Source organism: Dama dama, chromosome 5 (genome assembly GCF_033118175.1).
Source record: "Dama dama isolate Ldn47 chromosome 5, ASM3311817v1, whole genome shotgun sequence".
Classification (NCBI taxonomy): domain Eukaryota; kingdom Metazoa; phylum Chordata; class Mammalia; order Artiodactyla; family Cervidae; genus Dama; species Dama dama.
Window position 1 is genome coordinate 118,075,088 of NC_083685.1, and position 22,910 is coordinate 118,097,997.

Sequence of the window (22,910 nt, forward strand, 5' to 3'; positions counted from 1 at the left end):
CCGAGCACTTGTCTCATGCATCCCACCTGGGCTGGTGATCTGTTTCACCATAGATAGTATACATGCTGTTCTTTCAAAACATCCCACCCTCACCTTCTCCCACAGAGTTCAAAAGTCTGTTCTGTACTTCTGTGTCTCTTTTTCTGTTTTGCATATAGGGTTATCATTACCATCTTTCCAAATTCCATATATATGTAATGTTCTTTATCTTTCTGGCTTACTTCACTCTGTATAATGGGCTCCAGTTTCATCCATCTCATTAGAACTGATTCAAATGAATTCTTTTTGACGGCTGAGTAATATTCCATGGTGTATATGTACCACAGCTTCCTTATCCATTCATCTGCTGCTGGGCATCTAGGTTGCTTCCATGTCCTGGCTATTATAAACAGTGCTGCGATGAACATTGGGGTGCACGTGTCTCTTTCAGGTCTGGTTTCCTCAGTGTGTATGCCCAGAAGTGGGATTGCTGGGTCATATGGCAGTTCTATTTCCAGTTTTTTAAGAAATCTCCACACTGTTTTCCATAGCGGCTGTACTAGTTTGCATTCCCACCAACAGTGTAAGAGGGTTCCCTTTTCTCCACACCCTCTCCAGCATTTATTGCTTGTAGACTTTTGGATAGCAGCCATCCTGACTGGCGTGTAATGGTACCTCATTGTGGTTTTGATTTGCATTTCTCTAATAATGAGTGATGTTGAGCATCTTTTCATGTGTTTGTTAGCCATCTGTATGTCTTCTTTGGAGAAATGTCTGTTTAGTTCTTTGGCCCATTTTTTGATTGAGTCATTTATTTTTCTGGAATTGAGCTTCAGGAGTTGCTTGTATATTTTTGAGATTAATCCTTTGTCTGTTTCTTCATTTTGCTATTATTTTGCCATTTTTTGGCAAGGACTATTTCCCCCATTTCCACACCATTTAATAAAGAATAATTTTTTGACTACTGTGTTCTTCTTAAGTGCATCCTGGAAGCTTATGACAATCATCTCCCCATCCCCATGTCCACTGAAGCTTCAGAAGCAAACACACAAACCAAAGACCATGCCTGAATTCCAAAACAAAACTCGGTGACCTTGAAAAGGTATCTGAAGGAAACAGCCCCTGCAGTCACCTCTGGAGAAAGGCAAGATCACTCAACGAGTACACATTTATTATCCACGACCACTAACATCTGCTCTTCACTTCCGGAAGCCTGCAAGTTCATTTCTATTCATTCCCATGGACTTTCTCAGTCCTCAGGATTTAGCTCATGTCAGAGGCATCCTTTGTGTGCTGCATTTCCGGTCGGCTCTCTGTCAAGAGGACAGCCCAGAGTTGAGTTGGGGGAGAAGAAAGAAATGGATTAGTTTCCCAGGATTGCTATAACAGATTACCACAAACTGCTGACTTAAACCAACAGACATGTATTTTTCTCACAGGGCTTCCCTGATAGCTCAGTTGGTAAAGAATCCACCTGCAATGCAGGAGACCCGGTTTGATTCCTGGATCGGGAAGATCCGCTGGAGAAGGGATAGGCTACCCACTCCAGTATTGGTGGGAGTGACTTAGCACACACACACAGTAGATTCAGGAACTACCGAGATGATCCAGGTTGGTCTTATCTTGAGATTCTTAACTTATTAATTACACCTTCAGGGACCTTTTTCTCAAGTAAGGTGATATTCACGGGTTCCAAGTGTTAGGACTTATGGGGGAGCCTCCGTTCAGTCCACTTGAGGGGCAAAAATATTTCTGGTTTGAATCGCTCATCCCAGGAGTTATAAGTGAAGTCCAATAAAGCCAAGAGGCATTTCTGGGGTTCTGGGCACAAAATAACTTGGCCAAAATTGCTCCACTCTGTTCTTCTTCTGGGGGAGTTGCCTGAACCTCAGTCTTAACTATTCTCAACAATGGACTTCTGACTAGAAAAATCATAGTTATCAGCTAATTAGACGCTAACTCTGTAACACCCTTGGGGCCGGTATTATTAACCTGATTTTACAGGTAAGGAAACTGAGGCTTAGTAATTAGGGGTAAGTAATTTCACAGGGTCATCCCCAGCTTGGTAAGTGCTTGAACTGGGACTTAAATCCACTTAAATCCCGCACTGGCTGCGGGAATGCATATTCAGGGTGGGAAGGGCTATGCTGTGCACACAGGTCCAGACGAATCTGAGGGTTTTGTTGCCATAAAGCAGCATTCATGAGCTTAATTTCCCCTTCTTTCTGTGGATATTTTTATTGAGTTGGCCAGTAAGTTCATCTGGGTTCTTTCTATAAGATGTTATAGAAAACACCAAACGAAATTTTGACCAACCCTAAAGAAGGCTGAGCACCAAAGAATCGATGCTTTCGAATTGTGGTGCTGGAGAAGACTCTTGAGAATCTCTTGGACAGCAAGGAAATCAAAACAGTCAATACTAAAGGAAATCAACTCAATATTCATTGGAAGGACTGATGCTGAAGCTAAAGCTCCAATCCTTTGGTCACTTGATGCAAAGAACTGACTCACTGGAAAAAAGCCTCCTGCTGGAAAGATTGAAGGCAGGAGAAGGGGGAGACAGAGGATAAGATGGTTGGATGGATTACCGACTCAATGGACATGAGTTTGAGCAATCTCTGGGAGATACTGAAGGACAGAGAAGCCTGGTGCGCTGCAGTCCATGGAGTCACAAAGAGGAGGACACAGCTTCGTGACGGAACAATATTTGGAGGAACTCAGTATATCACAGAGGCTGAGGGTGAGGATATCCAGACTCAGGGCTAATTGTGTGACTCTGGGTAAGTTACATAAAATCCTGGGGTTCAGTTCCCTCACTTGAGGGGGTGGGGGAAAGAAGAGAAGGACAGGGAGAAATATTACCTACATCATGGAGCTGCTGTGAGAATTAACTCAGGTAATGAATGTAAAAGGTTTGGAACAGGGCCGGGCACAGAGTAAGAACTGAAAAAAAAAAAAAAAGGCTAGCTGTTCATAGTATGCTCATCCTTAACACGTGTCATACTAATTGGCTGCTCCCCTTAGAAATCTTCAGTCTTTGAGGTCATAAACTTAGTTACTTGGCCACCATTAACCTCTTGATGTAGTAACCTGAGCCCCTTCCTGAAGCAGAGCCTGAGGCAAGGACTTGGTGCTCGTTGTTTATATGAGGGCCCAAGGAGAGTGAAATAGAGAAGCCAACACAAGAGGTGGGGAGGGGCTGGGGAATCAGTGAGCACCCCAGTAACTGGATTTGATCCTATTAAGACCACCTGAGGTCTCAAATTGCCTTGATTCATGGACCTAACTTTCCAGGTTCCTATGCAATACTCCTCTTTACAGCATCGGACCTTGCTTCTATCACCAGTCACATGCATAACTAGGTATTGCTTTTGCCTTGGCTCCATCCCTTCATTCTTTCTGGAGTTATTTCTCCATTGATCTCCATTAGCATATTGGGCACCTACCAACCTGGGGAGTTCCTCTTTCAGTATCCTATCATTTTGCCTTTTCATATTGTTCATGGGGTTCTCAAGGCAAGAATACTGAAGTGGTTTGCCATTCCCTTCTCCAGTGGACCACATTCTGTCAGACCTCTCCACCATGACCCAACCGTCTTGGGTGGCCCCACACGGCATGGCCTAGTTTCACTGAGTTAGACAGGACTGTGGTCCATGTGATCAGATTGGCTAGTTTTATGTGATTATGGTTTTAGTGTGTCTGCCCTCTAATGCCCTCTGACAACACCTACCGTCTCACTTGGGTTTCTCTTACCTTGGACGTGGGGTATCTCTTCACGACTGCTCCAGCAAAGTGCAGCCGCTGCTCCTCACCTTGGCAGAGGGGTATCTTCTCATGGCCGCCCCTCCTGACCTTGAACATGGAGTAGTTCCTCTCAGCCCTCCTGCGCCCCGCAGCAGCTGCTCCTTGGAACTGGGGTTGCTCCTCTCGGCTGCAGCCCCTGCCCTCGGGCGTGGGGAAGCTCCTCTCGGCCGCCGCTCCTGAGCTGTCACAACCTGACACTCTTGGTCGCTACCCCTGACCCTGGGCGAGGGGTAGCTCCTCACGGCCAGGCTTCTGCGCGGTCCGTCACAACCGGACCTGGAATGAAACCTGGGATGTTAGGTCCATGAATCAAGGCAAATTGGAAGTGGTCAAACAGGAGATGGCAAGAGTGAATGTCGACATTCTAGGAATCAGCGAACTAAAATGGACTGGAATGGGTGAATTTAACTCAGATGACCATTATATCTACTACTGTGGGCAGGAATCCCTTAGAAGAAATGGAGTAGCCATCATGGTCAACAAAGTCCGAAATGCAGTAATTGGGTGCAATCTCAAAAACGACAGCATGATCTCTGTTCGTTTCCAAGGCAAACCATTCAATATCACGGTAATCCAATCCTATGCCCCAACCAGTAATGCTGAAGTTGAACGGTTCTATGAAGACCTACAAGACCTTTTAGGACTAACACCCAAAAAAGATGTCCTTTTCATTATAGGGGACTGGAATGCAAAAGTAGGAAGTCAAGAAACACCTGGAGTAATAGGCAAATTTGGCCTTGGAGTATGGAATGAAGCAGGGCAAAGGCTAATAGAGTTTTGCCAAGAGAATGCACTGGTCATAGCAAACACCCTCTTCCAACAACACAAGAGAAGACTCTACACATGGACATCACCAGATGGTCAACACCGAAATCAGATTGATTATATTCTTTTCAGCCAAAGATGGAGAAGCTCTATACAGTCAGCAAAAACAAGACCAGGAGCTGACTGTGGCTCAGATCATGAACTCCTTATTGCCAAATTCAGACTTAAATTGAAGAAAGTAGGGAAAACCACTAGACCATTCAGGTATGACCTAAATCAAATCGCTTATGACTATACAGTGGAAGTGAGAAATAGATTTAAGGGACTAGATCTGATAGACAGAGAGCCTGATGAACTATGGATGGAGGTTCCTGACATTGTACAGGAGACAGGGATCAAGGCCATCCCCATGGAAAAGAAATGCAAAAAGGCAAAATGGTTGTCTGAGGCGGCCTTACAAATAGCTGTGAGAAGAGAAGAGAAAAGGAAAGGAGAAAAGGAAAGATATTCCCATTTGAATGTAGAGTTCCAAAAAATAGCAAGGAGAGATAAGAAAGCCTTCCTCAGCAATCAATGCAAAGAAATAGAGGAAAACAACAGAATGGGAAAGAGTAGAGATCTCTTCAAGAAAATTAGAGATATCAAGGGAATATTTCAGGCAAAGATGGGTTCGATAAAGGACAGAAATGGTATTGAAGTTAGAATAGGGAAAAGGAGTCCAGAATGGCGGTGGCCAAAAGACCTGGAAGGGAAAAGCCCACGAAAACAGAACAAAGGCCCACCTCCCAGAATATTGGAAATAAAAGCAAAACTAAACAAATGGGACCTAATGAAACTTAAAAGCTTTTGCACTACAAAGGAAACTATAAGTAAGGTGAAAAGACAGCCCTCAGATTGGGAGAAAATAATAGCAAATGAAGAAACAGACAAAGGATTAATCTCAAAAATATACAAGCAACTCCTGAAGCTCAATTCCAGAAAAATAAATGACTCAATCAAAAAATGGGCCAAAGAACTAAACAGACATTTCTCCAAAGAAGACATACAGATGGCTAACAAACACATGAAAAGATGCTCAACATCACTCATTATTAGAGAAATGCAAATCAAAACCACAATGAGGTACCATTACACGCCAGTCAGGATGGCTGCTATCCAAAAGTCTACAAGCAATAAATGCTGGAGAGGGTGTGGAGAAAAGGGAACCCTCTTACACTGTTGGTGGGAATGCAAACTAGTACAGCCGCTATGGAAAACAGTGTGGAGATTTCTTAAAAAACTGGAAATAGAACTGCCATATGACCCAGCAATCCCACTTCTGGGCATACACACTGAGGAAACCAGACCTGAAAGAGACACGTGCACCCCAATGTTCATCGCAGCACTGTTTATAATAGCCAGGACATGGAAGTAACCTAGATGCCCAGCAGCAGATGAATGGATAAGGAAGCTGTGGTACATATACACCATGGAATATTATTCAGCCGTTAAAAAGAATTCATTTGAACCAGTCCTAATGAGATGGATGAAGCTGGAGCCCATTATACAGAGTGAAGTAAGCCAGAAAGATAAAGAACATTACAGCATACTAACACATGTATATGGAATTTAGAAAGATGGTAACGATAACCCTATATGCAAAACAGAAAAAGAGACACAGAAATACAGAACAGACTTTTGAACCCTGTGGGAGAATGTGAGGGTGGGATATTTCAAAAGAACAGCATGTATATTATCTATGGTGAAACAGATCACCAGCCCAGGTGGGATGCATGAAACAAGTGCTCGGGCCTGGTGCACTGGGAAGACCCAGAGGAATCCGGTGGAGAGGGAGGTGGGAGCGGGGATCGGGATGGGGAATGCGTGTAACTCTATGGCTGATTCATATCAATGTATGACAAAACCCACTGAAATGTTGTGAAATAATTAGCCTCCAACTAATAAAAAAATAAATAAATAAAATAAAATAACATAATAATGTAAAAAAAAAAAAGAAAATAGAACAAAGGAAGGTCCGAGGACCTGAGTGAGAACCTCAGGTAAAACAAACAACACTCCTGCCTAAGCCCAATTTGCATAGGACAGGCCCAGGGGGAAGAAAAAAACACAAAAAGAGGAGCCAAAGCCCTCTTCGCTCTCTCTCTCCAGCACGATGGGGCTCTCTTCTCTTCCTGTCTTTGGATCGACGTGCCCTCACACCTCGAAGATGGATTTTCCTGCTATCATCTAAATAAAATAAGGCGGTAACACTGAGCTGTAACACTGATTTATTTAAGAGCTATAACACTGGTCTGTCCAAGACCCAAGAGCTGTGACCTGCCGAGGGGGCTTCAATGTCCATCACTCCAAATTTTTGTTGTGACGAGACAAAGAACCAAGGAGCATACACTCGCCTGACAGTATGGACCTAACAGAAGCAGAAGATATTAAGAAGAGGTGGCAAGAATACACAGAAGAACTGTACAAAAAAGATCTTCATGACCCAGATAATCACAATGGTGTGATCACTGACCTAGAGCCAGACGTCCTGGAATGCGAAGTCAAGTGGGCCTTAGGAAACATCACTACAAACAAAGCTAGTGGGGGTGATGGAATTCCAGTTGAGCTATTTCAAATCCTGAAAGATGATGCTGTGAAAGTGCTGCACTCAATATGCCAGCAAATTTGGAGAACTCAGCAGTGGCCACAGGACTGGAAAAGGTCAGTTTTCATTCCAATCCCTAAGAAAGGCAATCCCAAAGAATGCTCAAACTACCGCACAATTGCACTCATCTCTCACGCTAGTAAAGTAATGCTCAAAATTCTCCAAGCCAGGCTTCAGCAATACGTGAACCGAGAACTTCCAGATGTTCAAGCTGGTTTTAGAAAAGGCAGAGGAACCAGAGATCAAATTGCCAACGTCCGTTGGATCATCAAAAAAGCAAGAGAGTTCCAGAAAAACATCTATTTCTGCTTTATTGACTACGCCAAAGCCTTCGATTGTGTGGATCACAATAAACTGTGGAAAATTCTTCAAGAGATGGGAATACCAGACCACCTGACCTGCCTCTTGAGAAACCTGTATACAGGTCAGGAAACAACAGCTAGAACTGGACATGGAACAACAGACTGGTTTCAAATAGGAAAAGGAGTACGTCAAGGCTGTATATTGTCACCCTGCTTATTTAACTTATATGCAGAGTATATCATGAGAAACACTGGGCTGGAAGAAGCACAAGCTGGAATCAAGATTGTCGGGAGAAACATCAATAACCTCAGACATGCAGATGACACCACCCTTATGGCAGAGAGTGAAGAGGAACTAAAAAGCCTCTTGATGAAAGTGAAAGAGGAGAGTGAAAAAATTGGCTTAAAGCTTAACATTCAGAAAACTAAGATCATGGCATCTGGTCCCATCACCTCGTGGGAAATAGATGTGGAGACAGTGGAAACAGTGTCAGACTTTATTTTTGGGGGGCTCCAAAATCACTGCAGATGGTGATTGCAGCCATGAAATTAAAAGACGCTTACTCCTTGGAAGGAAAGTTATGACCAACCTGGACAGCATATTAAAAAGCAGAGACATTACTTTGCCAACAAAGGTCCGTCTAGTCAAGGCTATGGTTTTTCCCGTGGTCATGTATGGATGTGAGTGTTGGACTGTGAAGAAAGCTGAGTGCCGAAAAATTGATGCTTTTGAACTGTGGTGTTGGAGAAGACTCTTGAGAGTCCCTTGGACTGCAAGGAGATCCAACCAGTCCATCCTAAAGGAGATCAGTCCTGGGTGTTCACTGGAAGGACTGATGCTGAAGCTGAAACTCCAGTACTTTGGCCACCTCATGTGAAGAGTTGACTCATTGGAAAAGACCCTGATGCTGGAAGGGATTGGAGGCAGGAGGAGGAGGGGACGACAGAGGATGAGATGGCTGGATGGCATCACCGACTCGATGGGCATGGGCATGAGTTTGAGTCAACTCCAGGAGTTGGTGATGGACAGGGAGGCCTGGCGTGCTGCAATTCATGGGGTCACAAAGAGTCGGACACGACTGAGTGACTGAACTGAACTGACTGAGGTCTCAAAGTCCAGTTTGTCCCTGGGTTTCACAGCATGCCCTGAATCAGCAGCCTTTCATTTTCTCTTCACAAGCTTCTAAAGCAGCTTGCAGAAGCCAACCAACCCACAATCCATATAATTACCACTGCTTCGTGCCTTTCAAGTGCTAGAACTATTGCATAACCTCGAGCTTCATTATCTACCTCTGCCCTCTTCCCCACTGCAGGGGAAAGTCTTAGTAACTGTGAAGCCATAATATGTAAGGATTATTTCCATTCCCTTACCACCAGCAACAAAGTCCTTGTTGCTATTCATCCTGGGAGGAAACCTGTTTATCAGGGCTGCTTTCTCCAGCCTTCTGATAGTCTGATAGCCCTGAAAGCAGAGCCTGAGAAAAGGCCTTCTGTGGAACAGAAGGGACACCAGCTAACAGGCAAGAGGGACTGGAGGAAAAGCCAGAATGAAGTGTAAGGTTGAGCTGGGCATTGCTGTGGGGAACTGGGGCTTGATTCCACTGGAACTGTGGAGTGAAAAAAATGCCTCTCAGAATTATCCCCTTGAGGACAGAGAGTGAGAAGCTCCTATCCATCGGCTCCCTTCCCCCACTGGCTGAGGGCTGCCCCCAGGAGGTGATGCATGTGGGCGTTCTAGATGGGCTTCCATTGGCCTTTCACCCGAGGCACTGGAAAGTCCCAGGGTAGAAAAGGAGTAATATGTCTTGAACACTTTAAGCAAGAAAGCTGTCAACACAAAGTGGGTGAGGCTGCAGATGCAGCGGGAATCAGAGGATGTGACTGCGGGCTGCTCTGCCATCTCTCAACATCTCCTTTGTAATGACTATGTTGTTTAGTTGCTTGTGTCTGACTCTTTGCGACCCCATGGACTGCAGCACACCAGGCTTTCCTGTTCTTCACCATTTCCCAGTGTAATGACTATAGTAACGACAATAATAATAACTGCCATGGGCTGAGCATATAGCAGGTTCTGGGCACCGTTTAGTGTTTTGTGTACTTCTCACAACACCCTCCTCACACAACCCCAACTTTCTGTGGCCTCCACCTGCACCTACCTGCTGCACAGTCATTGATCCCCAGCCCATGGATTTTGGACTGAATTGTTTAGGAGGGCAAGGGGAAGAAAAGGAAGAGGAAGAGGATCTATTGAGTTTTCATTCAATAGTTACATTTTTTTCATGTCTAGAAGTTTCCTTTTGGTCTTTTTGTTTGTTTGTTTGCTGAGCCAGGTCTTGGTTGCAGCATGTGGGCTCTTTAGTTGGGGCATGCGGGATCTAGTCCCCTGACCAGGGATGGAACCTAAGTCCCTTGCATTGGGAGTGCAGAGTCTTAGCCACTGAATCACCAGGGACATCCCTGGTTCTTTTTCAAACCCACATATTCTTTTTTGTTGTTGTTGTGAAATAGAGTATGCATTATATAAAAATGCATAAAAATATATATCCACAGTTTAATAAGTTCTATTAAGTGGACACGAGCAACAGAATGTTGTCAGCAAACCAGAAGCCCTCTGCATAGCTCTTTTCAATCACAACCCCAATTCCCCAACTTAACTACCCTGTTATGGGAATCACATTCTTGCTTTTCTTTATAGTTTTACCACCTAAATGTGCATTCCTAAGCACCATCTTTAGTTTTGCCTGCTTTTTCAAAATTGAATGTAAATGAAATCACATGGCATTTATTCTCATGTCTCATGTCTTTTGCTCAACATTGTGTTTGAGAGGTTTACCCAAGATGCTGCATGTAATTGTAACTCATTTATTCCTCTTGCTAAGTTCAGTTCAGTTCAGTTCAGTCAATCAGTTGTGTCCAACTCTTTGTGATCCCATGGACCACAGCACACCAGGCTTCCCTCTCTATCACCAACTCCTGGAGCTTGTTCACACTCATGTCCATCAAGTCAGTGATGCCATCCAACCATTTTATCCTCTGTCATCCCCTTCTCCTCCTGCTTTCAATCTTCCTCAGCATCAGAGTCTTTTCCAATGAGTCAGTTCTTCACATCAGGTGGCCAAAGTATTGGAGCTTCAGCTTCAAAATCAGTCCTTCCAATGAATATTCGGAGTTGATTTCCTTTAGGATTGACTGGTTTGATTTCCTTGCTGTCCAAGGGACTCTCAAGAGTCTCTTCTGCAACACCACAGTTCAAAAGCATCAATTCTTCCATGCTCAGCTTTCTTTATGGTCCAACTCTCACATCCATACACGACTACTGGAAAAACCATAGCTTTGACTATACAGACCTTTGTAAGTAATGTTTCCGCTTTTTAATATACTGTCTAGATTATTATTATCTTGCTAAGTAGTGTTGCCTTGTTTGAATACACTATAATTTATCTATTCTGGGCTTCCCTGGTGGCTCAGTGGTAAAGAATTTGCCTGCAATGCAGGAGCTACAGGAGATGCAGGTTCCATCACTGGGTCAGGAAGATCCCCAAGAGGAGGGCATCCCAACCCACTCCAGTATTCTTGCCTGGAGAATCCCATGGACAGAGGAGCCTGGTGGGCTACAGTCTATAGGGTCACAAAGAGTAGGATACAACTGAAGCGACTTAGCATGCACACACACAGCTTGGGACTGTTACAAACAATGCAGTTATGACCATTCTTACATGTCTTGCACATGTCTCCTAGTTCCCACGTGCATGCAATTATGTTGAACATACATAGGAATGGAATTACTGGGACATGGGGTTTGTTTAGTTCGCTGATTCCTAAAATGTTGACGTTCACTCTTGCCATCTCCTGTTGGACAACTTCGAATTTGCCTTGATTCATGGACCTAACATTCCAGATTCCTATGCAGTATTGCTCTTTACAACATCAGACTTTACTTCCATCACCAGTCACATCCAAAACTGGGTGTTGTTTTTGCTTTGGCTCTCCATTCTTTCTGGAGTTATTTCTCCACTGATCTCCAGTAGCATATTAGGCACCACCAACCTGGGGAGTTCATCTTTCAGTGTCCTATCTTTTTGCCTTTTCATATTGTTCATGGGGTTCTCAAGGCAAGAATACTGAAGTGGTTTGCCATTCCCTTCTCTAGTGGACCACATTTTGTCAGAACTCTCCACCATGACCCATCCATCTTGGGTGGCCCTACACAGCATGGCTCATAGTTTCATTGAGTTAGATAAGGCTGTGGTCCATGTGATCAGATTGGTTAGTTTTCTGTGATTGTGGTTTTCAGTCTGTCTGCCCTCTGATGGAGAAGGATAAGAGACTTATGGAAGCTCCCTGACGGGAAAGACTGACTGAGGGGGAAACTGGGCCTTGTTCTGATGGGCAGGGCAATGCTCAGTAAATCTTTAATCCAATTTTCATTTGTTGGGTGGGGCTGTGTTCCCTTCCTCTTATTTAAGTAGAAAGTGAAGTCACTCAGTGTCCAACTCTTTGTGACCCAATGGACTGTAGCCTACCAGGCTCCTCCCTCCATGGGATTTTCCAGGCAAGAATACTGAGTGGGTTGCCATTTCCTTCTCCAGGAGATCTTCCTGACCCAGGGACTGAACCCAGGTCTCCCGCATTGTAGGCAGACACTTTATCGTCTGAGCCACCAGGGAATTTATTTACCTGGGGCCAAACTATGGTGGATGTAATGAAAATAATGGTGACCTCCTTCAAAAGGTCCCATGCACACACTGCTACACTCATTACCCCTAACCCTGCAGCAGGCCACTGCCAACCCATGCCTCCACCAGAGGCTCCTAGACACTCACGGGCAATTCGGGGTCAGTCTCTTGTGGGGTCACTGCTCCTTTCTCCTGGGTCCTGGTGCACACAAGTTTCTCTTTGTGCCCTCCAAGAGCCTATTTCCCCAGCCCTGTGTAACTTCTGACAGCTCCACGGTGGGGTTAATAGTGACCTCCTTCAAGAGGGTTTATGCCATACCCAGGTCTGCTGCACCCAGAGCCCACTACAGCAGTCCACTGCTGACCTACACCTCCTCAGGAGACCCTGGAAAGGGTGAATTTAACTCAGACGACCATTATATCTACTACTGTGGCAGGAATCCCTTAGAAGAAATGGAGTAGCCATTGGGGTCAACAAAAGAGTCTGAAATGCAGTACTTGGATGCAATCTCAAAAACAACAGAATGATCTCTGCTCGTTTCCAAGGCAAAACCATTCAATATCACAGGAATCCAAGTCTATGCCCCAACCAGTAATGCTGAAGAAACTGAAGTTGAATGGTTCTATGAAGATCTACAAGACCTTCTAGAACCAACACCCCCAAAAGATGTCCTTTTCATTATAGGGGACTGGAATGCAAAAGTAGGAAGTCAAGAGATACCTGGAGTAACAGGCAAATTTGGCCTTGGAGTACAGAATGAAGCAGGGCAAAGGCTAATAGAGTTTTGTCAGGCAAATACACTGGTCATAGCAAACACCCTCTTCCAATAACACAAGAGACAACTCTACACATGGACATCACCAGATGGTCAACACCGAAATCAGATTGATTATATTCTTTTCAGCCAAAGATGGAGAAGCTCTATACAGTCAGCAAAAACAAGACCAGGAGTTGACTGTGGCTCAGATCATGAACTCCTTATTGCCAAATTCAGACTTAAATTGAAGAAAGTAGGGAAAACCACTAGACCATTCAGGTATGACCTAAATCAAATCCCTTACAATTATACAGCGGAAGTGAGAAATAGATTCAGGGGACTAGATCTGATAGACAGAGTGCCTGAAGAACTATGGACAGAGGTTCGTGACATTGTACAGAAGGCAGGGATCAAGACCATCCCCAAGAAAAAGAAATGCAAAAAAGCAAAATGGCTGTCTGAGGAGGCCTTACAGATAGCGTGAATAGAAGAGAAGCGAAAGGCAAAGGAAAAAAGGAAAGATATTCCCATTTGAATGCTGAGTTCCAAAGAATAGCATGGAGAGATAAGAAAGCATTCCTCAGTGATCAGTGCAAAGAAATAGAGGAAAACAATAGAATGGGAAAGACTAGAGATCTCTTCAAGAAAATTAGAGATACCAAGAGAACATTTCATACAAAGATGGGCACTATAAAGGACAGAAATGGTATGGACCTAATAGAAGCAGAAGATATTTAAGAAGAGCTGGCAAGAATACACAGAAGAACTATTCAAAAAAGATCTTCATGACCCAGATAACCATCATGGTATGATCACTCACCTAGAGCCAGACATCCTGCAATGCAAAGTCAAGTGGGCCTTAGTGGAGGTGATGGAATTCCAGTTGAGCTGTTTCAAATCCTGAAAGATGATGCTGTGAAAGTGCTGCACTCAATATGCCAGCAAATTTGGAAAACTCAGCAGTGGCCACAGGACTGGAAAAGGTCAGTTTTCATTCCAATCCCTAAGAAAGGCAATCCCAAAGAATGCTCAAACTATCACACAATTGCACTCATCTCACATGCTTGCAAAGTAATGCTCAAAATTCTCCAAGCCAGGCTTCAACAGTATGTGAACCGTGAACTTCCAGATGCTCAAGCTGGATTTAGAAAAGGCAGAGGAACCAGAGATCAAATTGCCAACGTCTGTTGGATCATCGAAAAAGCAAGAGTTCCAGAAAAACATCTATTTCTGTTTTATTGGTGATGCCAAAGCCTTTGACCGTGTGGATCATCATAAACTGTGGAAAATTCCTCAAGAGATGGGAATACCAGACCACCTGACCTGCCTCTTGAGAAACCTGTACGCAGGTCAGGAAGCAACAGTTAGAACTGGACATGGAACAACAGACTGGTTCCAAATTGGAAAGGAGTACGTCAAGGCTGTATATTGTCACCCTGCTTATTTAACATATATTCAGAGTACATCATGAGAAACACTGGGCTGGATGAAGCACAAGCTATAATCAAGATTGCTGGGAGAAATATCAATAACCTCAGATATGCAGATGATACCACTCTTATGGCAGAAAGTGAAGAAGAACTAAAGAGCCTCTTGATGAAAGTGAAACAGGAGAGTGAAAAAAATGGCTTAAAACTCAACATTCAGAAAACTAAGATCAGGGCATCTGGTCCCATCACTTCAAGGCAAATAGATGGGGAAACAGTGTAAACAGTGACAGACTTTATCTTTTTAGGCTCCAAAATCACCGCAGATGGTGACTGCAGCCATGAAATTAAAATTCGCTTGCTCCTTGGAAGAAAGTTATGACCAACCTAGACAGCATATTAAAAAGCAGAGACATTATTTTGCCAACAAAGGTCCATCTAGTCAAAGCTATGGTTTTTCCAGTAGTCATGTATGGATGTGAGAGTTGAAAGCTGAGCACCAAAGAATTGATGCTTTTGAACTGTGGCGTTGGAGAATACTCTTGACAGTTCCTTGGACTGCAAGGAGATCCAACCAGTCCATCCTAAAGGAAATCAGTACTGAATATTCATTGGAAGGACTGATGCCGAAGCCGAAATTCCAGTACTTTGGCCACCTGATGGGAAGAACGGACTCATCTGAAAAGACCCTGATGCTGGGAAAGATTGAAGGCAGGAGGAGAAAGGGACGACAGAGGATGAGATGGTTGGATGGCATCACCGACTCAATAGACATGAGTTTGAGTAAACTCTGGGAGTTGGTGATGTCCAGGGAGGCCTGGAGTGCTACAGTCCATGGGGTCACAAAGTCGGGCATGACTGAGAGACTGAACTGAACTGAACTGGTATGTTTATCTCCAGTCCAAGTAGACAATGGCATACTTTCTACCAAAGTAGTTCTACCACCTTTGCATTCCCATGAGCAGTATGATCTTCCCCATTTCCCTACATCTTCACCAACACTGGTGATATCTTTGTTTTAGTTTAACCACTCTTGTGGATATATACTGGCATTTCATTGTGATTTTAATTTACATTTTCCCTGATGACTAATAAGGTCAAGCACTTTTACATATATTCACAGGCCATTTGGATTTCATTTATAAGGTGCCTGTTTGTGGTACTTGGCCTACTTTTCTACTGAAGTGTTTTGACTTTTTCTTATTTTTTAGTAGTTGTTCTCCTACTCGGTAGCTTGATTTTTCACCATCTTAATGGTACTTTTTGATGAAGTTTTTTTCTTCTGTTTTAGCTTACAGTTTTTATTATAACCAAGTAGCTTTACCAAACACAGAATTCAGTAGACTTAAAATTCTATTGCATTATATCATGCAAAACTGATTTCTGGCTTGTAATGATTGGTGACTGCAGGTCCACTTTTATTATTTTTACTGAATATTATTTCCCATATAGGCTTTCATACATTTACATATTCTTTTAACTTTTTCAGCACATATCATCTTTTAAAAAAAATCTATTTATTCATTTATTTTTGGTTGTGATGGGTCTTCACTGCTGTGTGAGGGCTTTCTCTAGTTGTGTCGAGCAGGAGCTACTCTTCCTTGGGGTGCACAGGCTTCTCATTCAGCACATATCATCTTATTTAATTCTTGCATTGTTGGTTGGTTGGTTGGTTGGTGTAGTTGCTAAGTCATGTCCAACTCTTTTGTGACCCCATGGACTATATAGCCTGCCAGGCTCCTGTGTCAATGGCATTTCCCAGGCAAGAATCCCGGAGTGGGTTGCCATTTCCTTTTCCAGGTTGATGAAGTTTTAAGAACTTGTTGTGCCTGCTGTGTCTTTATGGTGGTTTTTTTTTTTGTGAATGTTTGTCCAGATGAATAGTTTTTCATCTTGAGGTCATACAAGCATTATCCTATACTACTATCTACTAAAGGCTTTTCTTTTTTTTTTAACTAAAGGCTTTTTTAGTTAGTTTCATATTTCAGTTTATATCAGCCTGCAATTGTCTCTGTGATGTGAACTTGGCATCACTTTTTTTTTAATGTTATTACTTATTTTCAGCTGTGCCAGGTCTTCGTTGCTTTGCACGGGCTTTCCTCTAGTTGCGGTGAGCAGGGGCTACTCTTCGTTGTGGGGCACAGGTCTCTCAGTGCAGAGACTTCTCTTGTTGCAGAGCATGGGCTCTCGGTGTGGAGGCTTTAGTAGCTGCAGCATGCAGGCTCTACAGTGCAGGCTCAGTCCTCGTGGCACATGGGGTTAGTCGCTCCAAGGCATCTGGAGTCTTCCCAGACCAAGGATCAAGCCTGGGTCCCCTGCTTTGGCAGGCAGATTCTTATCCACTGCACTACCAGGGATATCCTGGCGTCTCATTTCCCCTGCGTGGACATGCCCCATTGCTGCAGCACTGTCTACTGAAAAGGCCGTCCTTTCCCCACTAAACTGCAGCGTCATCTTTGTCACTAATCAAATGTTCATATACCTGTGGGTTTCCTTCTGGGCTGTGGGTTCTGTTTCACTCTTCTATACTTATCTCTCCTGTGTCAATGCCATACTCAGCTTTTAAATAGATCACAATAGCTGGAAGAGCAGTTTCCCCACCTTGTTCTTTTTAGTCATGTCTTAGCTTTTCTTGACCTTTTACATTTCTCTACTTGGCGAGGCTTGTGGGATCTTAGTTTCCCAACCAGGGATGGAATCCATGCCCCCTGTAGTGGAAACACAGAGCCTTAACCACAAGACCACCAGGGAAGTCCCTGCATTTCCATACAGATTGTAGTCAGCTTACGATTTCCTTACAGAAAAAACTAAACATAGTACGGATTTCTATTGATGTTGCATTGAACTTTTAGATCAACTTGGGGAGAATTAACATTTTTATAATACTGAGTTTTCTGAACTGCAAGTATTTCATCCTTTGTCTGTCTTCTTCACCTCTCTCAGTAGTGTTTTATCATTTTCTATGTAAACAATCTTGCGTACTTTTTGTTAGATTTAGTCCTAGGTGGTCAATATTTTGAGGCTATGTTAAGTTGTATTTTTATTTCGTGTCGTGGCTATATAGAAACATAATCACTTTTCTTGGTCAACTCTGTATCCAGCAACCTTGCTAAACTCCCTCTTCAATTTTAATAATTTGTCTAAAGGTCTTCTAATTTATCTGTAGGTTTTCTTACAATCTGGAGACCAGACAACTACTGATGCTACTGTTAGGGTTGTTGCCTTCAGGACAACTGCCTCACCCAGAAACTGGAGCCCAGTGGAGTGTGGAGTTCTGCCATTAGAGACACTTGCTTTTCAGCTGAAATCATTATCTCCCTTCTCCTTTCCAGGTCCCATGGACATGCATCTAATTGGTGGAAGATATTCACAGTCATACCCTGGCAGCAAGGGAATCGCAATTTTTCAGGTTTCAGACCCCACCAAATAGAAGAAGGGTTATGATGTGGCTTAAGAGAACCAACCAAAATAACTACCACTTTAGCCAAAATACCAATCAAGACTGAGGGGAAAATAAACACATTTTAAGACAAAGGAGGTTTCTCAATTGCATTCACACTGAAAGAACCACACAAGGTACTACATGAAAAAGGAAACTGAATGCAAATTCAAGAAGCGTGTGGGGGTGGGGGGTGAGGAGTGAGAGAGAGAGAGGTATATAAGGTTTGAAAACATAAAATTAGCAGATTTTGAAGGTGTCTTATGGGTATATGGCTAAACAAGTAGAAAATACAAATGTAACATGAAAGAAAGTCCAAACATAAATCTAAATACAGATGAGAGTTTAGTATGTGAAAAATATGGCATTTTAAATCAATGGGGAAAAGATGGAACATTCAATACAGTATAAAAATTGAAAACCACATTTAAAAAGTTAGAACTCAACTTCATTTTTTTTTCCACTTCATTCTTTACAACAAAATCCATTCAGCTAGCTCAAATATTAAATACCTAAAAATCAAGCCACAGAAGTAGAGGAATTTTATAATAATCTTTAAGAGGAAAAGGCTTTTCTAGGTATGACTCGTGATCCAGAACACATAAATGAGTATTAAATTTAGTTAGATGAAACATTTTTAAATCTTTAACTAAATCAAAAGAATGAGGAGGGGAAATAATTTTAATCCATGTCTCTGATAAAGTATCATGTTCTACAATATATGATGAGCTCTCAGAAATCATTAAGAAAAAGGCCAGCAGCCCAGTGGAAAACTGGGAGAAGGCAGTATATGTATGGTGACACCAGGGCAGCATGAAAACCCTGCTGGGATGAGGAGCTGCAAATAGGTGTGCTCTGACCAGTTCCCTCCAAGCATCTGTCCCTTCTGCCCCTGCTGGTCCCAGAGCTGGGGATTTCAACCTAAGGAGACAGCCTTCTCTCAGTGCTGCTTCTCCTAAAGGAGATAAAGGGGAGAGCTAACCACAGGAATGATCAGCAGTGAGTGCTTCAGTGATGTCTGAAGATCCTGCATTCTTATTTCTCCTTTATTGCCCTGGAGAGACATGCACTAGTCGTTGCCTTTGACCTTCCCCATTACATGCTATCAGAAACAGTAACTAAGATCTCGGATAGTGCATCAACTCATAGGTTAGGACAATTAGACACCTAAGGATTACAATGATCTCCAAGCACATCTCCCTGGCCCCTCACACATAATGTGGAGGAAGGCACAGAGGGGAAGGGCCAGAGCAGGACCCTCTAAATGACAGGACTAAGGAGGCATTGCTACCTCTTGCCAGGTCTAAGGAGGGTATTGTTACCTCTCTTGTCCTGGCCACCATCACCGGGTACTGTCAGAGCTCCTAATAGGCCTCTCCACTGCCCTTTTACTCCTTTAACATTCCACTCTTCACAGTGAGCTTTTCAAAATAACAGAATGTCCCTCTTCTGCTTGAACTGTGCCCCCTCCTGTCCCAGTGGCTTCCAGGCTCCTTACTGTGAAGTAAGCACCCTGCCCACCTCTCTGACCTCAGCTTCTCCCCTCGGCTCTGCCCCGCTTTATGCTCCTTGCTCATTCCATGCTGCTTCCCTCCTAAGGGCCTTGCCACTTGCTACTCCCTTTTGCTCAATGCACTGTCCCAGATCTTCACACAGCTGGCTGCTTCGCATCATTCAGTTTCAGTTGAAGGTCACGTCCTCAGAAACTTCCCTGATCACCCATGTAAAGCACATCACCCTAGGCATGATCAAACACACCATCCTGCCCTATTTTACAAGATCATCGCTACCCAGAGTTACTTGAAATTGCCCATGCACCTCCTGGCTTACTGTCTGACCCCGCTTGCCCATCCCCAGAAGGGCTTTGTCTGTTTTGCTCACCATTGCATCCCAGCACCTCAAGTTCCTGATACTTGGGTGCTCAAAAAGCTTTTGCGAATAAACAAAATGAACAGATACATAACACATGTAACAGGCTAGTCTTCAGGAAAAGCACAACTGTCCCTGGCATTTAAATCTGAAATTTCTCCCATGCTTTCTCACAGGAAGATATGATGTAACACAGCAACCGTCAAGAACTTTTTTATGGTGGCATGAAAGATGAATTTCATAAAGCTCTTTTTTTTTAACCTGTCCCGTGGCATGTGGGGTCTTAGTTCCCCACCCAGGGATCAAACCTGTGCCCCCTGTAGTGGAAGCACAGAGTCTTATTAATCACTGGATTGCCAAGGAAATCCCATAGAGCTGTTTCTAATAACATCTTTTAATATATATTGGTGTGGTATAATACCTAAGAAGGGTATTTGGTAAAAAAAATTTTATTAATTGGGTTGGAGGGAAGTTCTGTCAAAACCATACCACCCAGATATGGAGCTCTCTGATAATTTTTTTAAGATCTTTTTTTTTCTAATGTGCACCATTTTTAAAGTCTGCTGAACTCGTAACAATATTATTTGTTGTTTTTTTTGTCCAGAAGGCATATGGAATCTTAGCACTTCCTGCACATGGGCTTCACTATTAAGAGAAATAGTATGTCTGTCTGGGACAGGGCTTGAATATATTTATTTTTAAAAAGTTCCATAGGAGATTCTGATGCATAACCTCAGTCGGACACCTCTGATCTGGATAATCCTCCACAAATATTACTTACCCCGACTGCTGTTTAGATATTCCACGTTGCCAGTTAGTGCAGTCAGCTGACCTGAGACCAGGAATGCAATCCTCCGGTGAAGGCTGAGGCCCCAAGAAGACAAAGCACCTAAATAAAGGTACCTGTGGGTTGGACTGAGATTTCTTTAGAAAAATAATTCTTAAAGCTTTTTACATTTTTACAGTTATACCAAAATAAAAAATTGGACCCCAAACTACAAAAATGAAATTAAACTTTTCAGGCAGACATATGGTGGGAATATTGGTGTTGCAGTTTCTGAGAGTGCTGTGGTTAGGATAAGGCAGGTGAGCAGTTGTATGGCATGACATTCTAATTTTACCTCTCAGTATTCTTGAGAATTGGGAGATCTTGGGGGTGGGGAAATACAGATGTGTGATAGAAGAAGCTCAAGTCAAAACCCTAAAGTCCTAAAAGGGCATGAGGGGACTTTTGGGGGGTAATGGAATGTTCTAAATTGTCACATGGTGGTAGTTATTATACACATGTCAGAACTCATAACGTGTACATTTAAAACAAATAAATTTACTGCATGTAAATCATATCTCAGTAAAGCTAAGTCACACACACACACACACACATGCACACACACACACACACACACACACACACACACACACTTGCCAGCTCTGAACACTGAAAAGGTCTAGAAAGAAAGACCACCTTCTACTAATGAGCACCCCTGGCACCTAGGGTATAATCTCGTTTTCCAACAAAAGGAACCAGGGCCCCTCGGAGAAACTCTAAACCATACGATCTCTATATTAGATATTAGATACTAAGGAAGCTCTCAAACACTACTGCAATTGTGTCCAAAGGACTTGAGACAAAAGACAGGACAACTGTGTGTGAAAAAGAATTAAAGAGGGTGAACCCAGCATTTCTCCCACCTTTCCCATACCCCTAAGCAAACAGTAGATGAGATATTTTCCTTCATACAAGTATTCTAGCTAATAAATAAAGAACGATGATAGAATCAGAGTACCAGCATTTTGACACCTCTTAAAAACTGGCTGATCTGGGCACTGGTCAATGATTGCTGGTATTCCCCCAACAGAAAAAAACAGACATTTACTGCCTATAATCTTGCCCACCCGCCGCCCCACACCAAAGTGATCAAGCCTCTGGAGTCAATTTCCAATCTATAGGAGATATAGAGGAATAGGCTAAACTAAACCAAGGTGATACAATTTGCAAAATCCAAACAGTAGAAAACACTGTAATAAACGTTTCATAAAAAAGTACAAATGAGCAGGAGAGTGCTCAAGTCTATAAGGATAACAACCAACTTGAATAAAGTAGACCTTATTTGGATCCTGTACAATTATGAGACAGTTTTTAATAGAAACTAAGTGGATATGTGTTTAGTAGTTCAGTCATGTCTCTTTGCAATCCCATGGGTGATCCTACCAGGCTCCTCTGGTCCATGGGATTCTCCGGGCAAGAATACTGGAGTGGATTGCCATTTCCTTCTCCAGGGGATGCTCCTAACTCAGGGATCAAACCTGGGTCTCCTGCATTGCAGGCAGATTCTTTACCAGTTGAGCCACCAGGGAAGCCCATAACTGGATATCTGCTATTACAGATATGATTTTTTAAACTTTTTATTACTACTACCCTCAAACATACACAAAAAGCAGTACAATGAACCCATGTACCCATAACTCAACAACTCAGGACTATCCCTATTTTTCACCTATATTCTACTACTTTTTTAAAACTAAATTTTAAAACAAGTCTCAGATATCATATATTTTTACTCAAAAATATTTAAGTACATGTCTTTCAGATAAGGATTTTTCTTTTTTTTTTCCATTTATTTTTATTAGTTGGAGGCTAATTACTTTACGATATTGTAGTGGTTTTTGTCATACATTGACATGAATCAGCCATGGATTTACATGTACTCCCCATCCCTACCCCCCTCCCACCTCCCTCTCTACCTGATCCCTCTGGGTCTTTCCATTGCACCAGGCCCAAGCACTTGTCTCATGCATCCAACCTGGGCTGGTGATCTGTTTCATAGATAATATATCTGTTTCATAGATAATATACATGTTTTGATGCTGTTCTCTCGAACAGATAAGGATTTTTAAAAAGAAAAATAAAGCCATAATATCATGATCACACCCAAGAAAATTCTCAATAATTCCTTAATATCATCTAGTGTTAATTTTTTCAGGCATGAAAATGGTTAACAAAAGATCCTGAACTAAAATGTTTACAAATGAAATGATAGCTGTGACCTGCTTTGTATAATATGGAAGGGTGGTGTTGGGTGGATGAGACAAGACTGGCCATAGGTTAATGGTTGTTGGTACTGGGTGATACGTACATGGAGTTAATTATACTATCTTGTAGATGTCTTTGTGTTTGAAATTCTTCCCAAGAGCAAAAAATAAAAACCTGCTAGGTAAGGTCAACTCAGACAAGTTAGTCCACCTTTCA

At 42.9% G+C, this 22,910-nt stretch overlaps 1 long non-coding RNA gene across 1 annotated transcript; it reads right to left on the reverse strand.

The window, feature by feature from the left end:
- Nucleotides 1-101: 101 nt before the first annotated feature.
- Nucleotides 102-22,276, reverse strand: LOC133057640 (uncharacterized). Its single transcript, XR_009693064.1, has 3 exons — nucleotides 20,445-22,276; nucleotides 3,733-4,059; nucleotides 102-2,922 (listed from the first exon to the last, which is right to left on the reverse strand). It is a non-coding gene; the product is annotated as an uncharacterized LOC133057640 (long non-coding RNA).
- Between the last annotated feature and the right edge of the window lie 634 nt (nucleotides 22,277-22,910).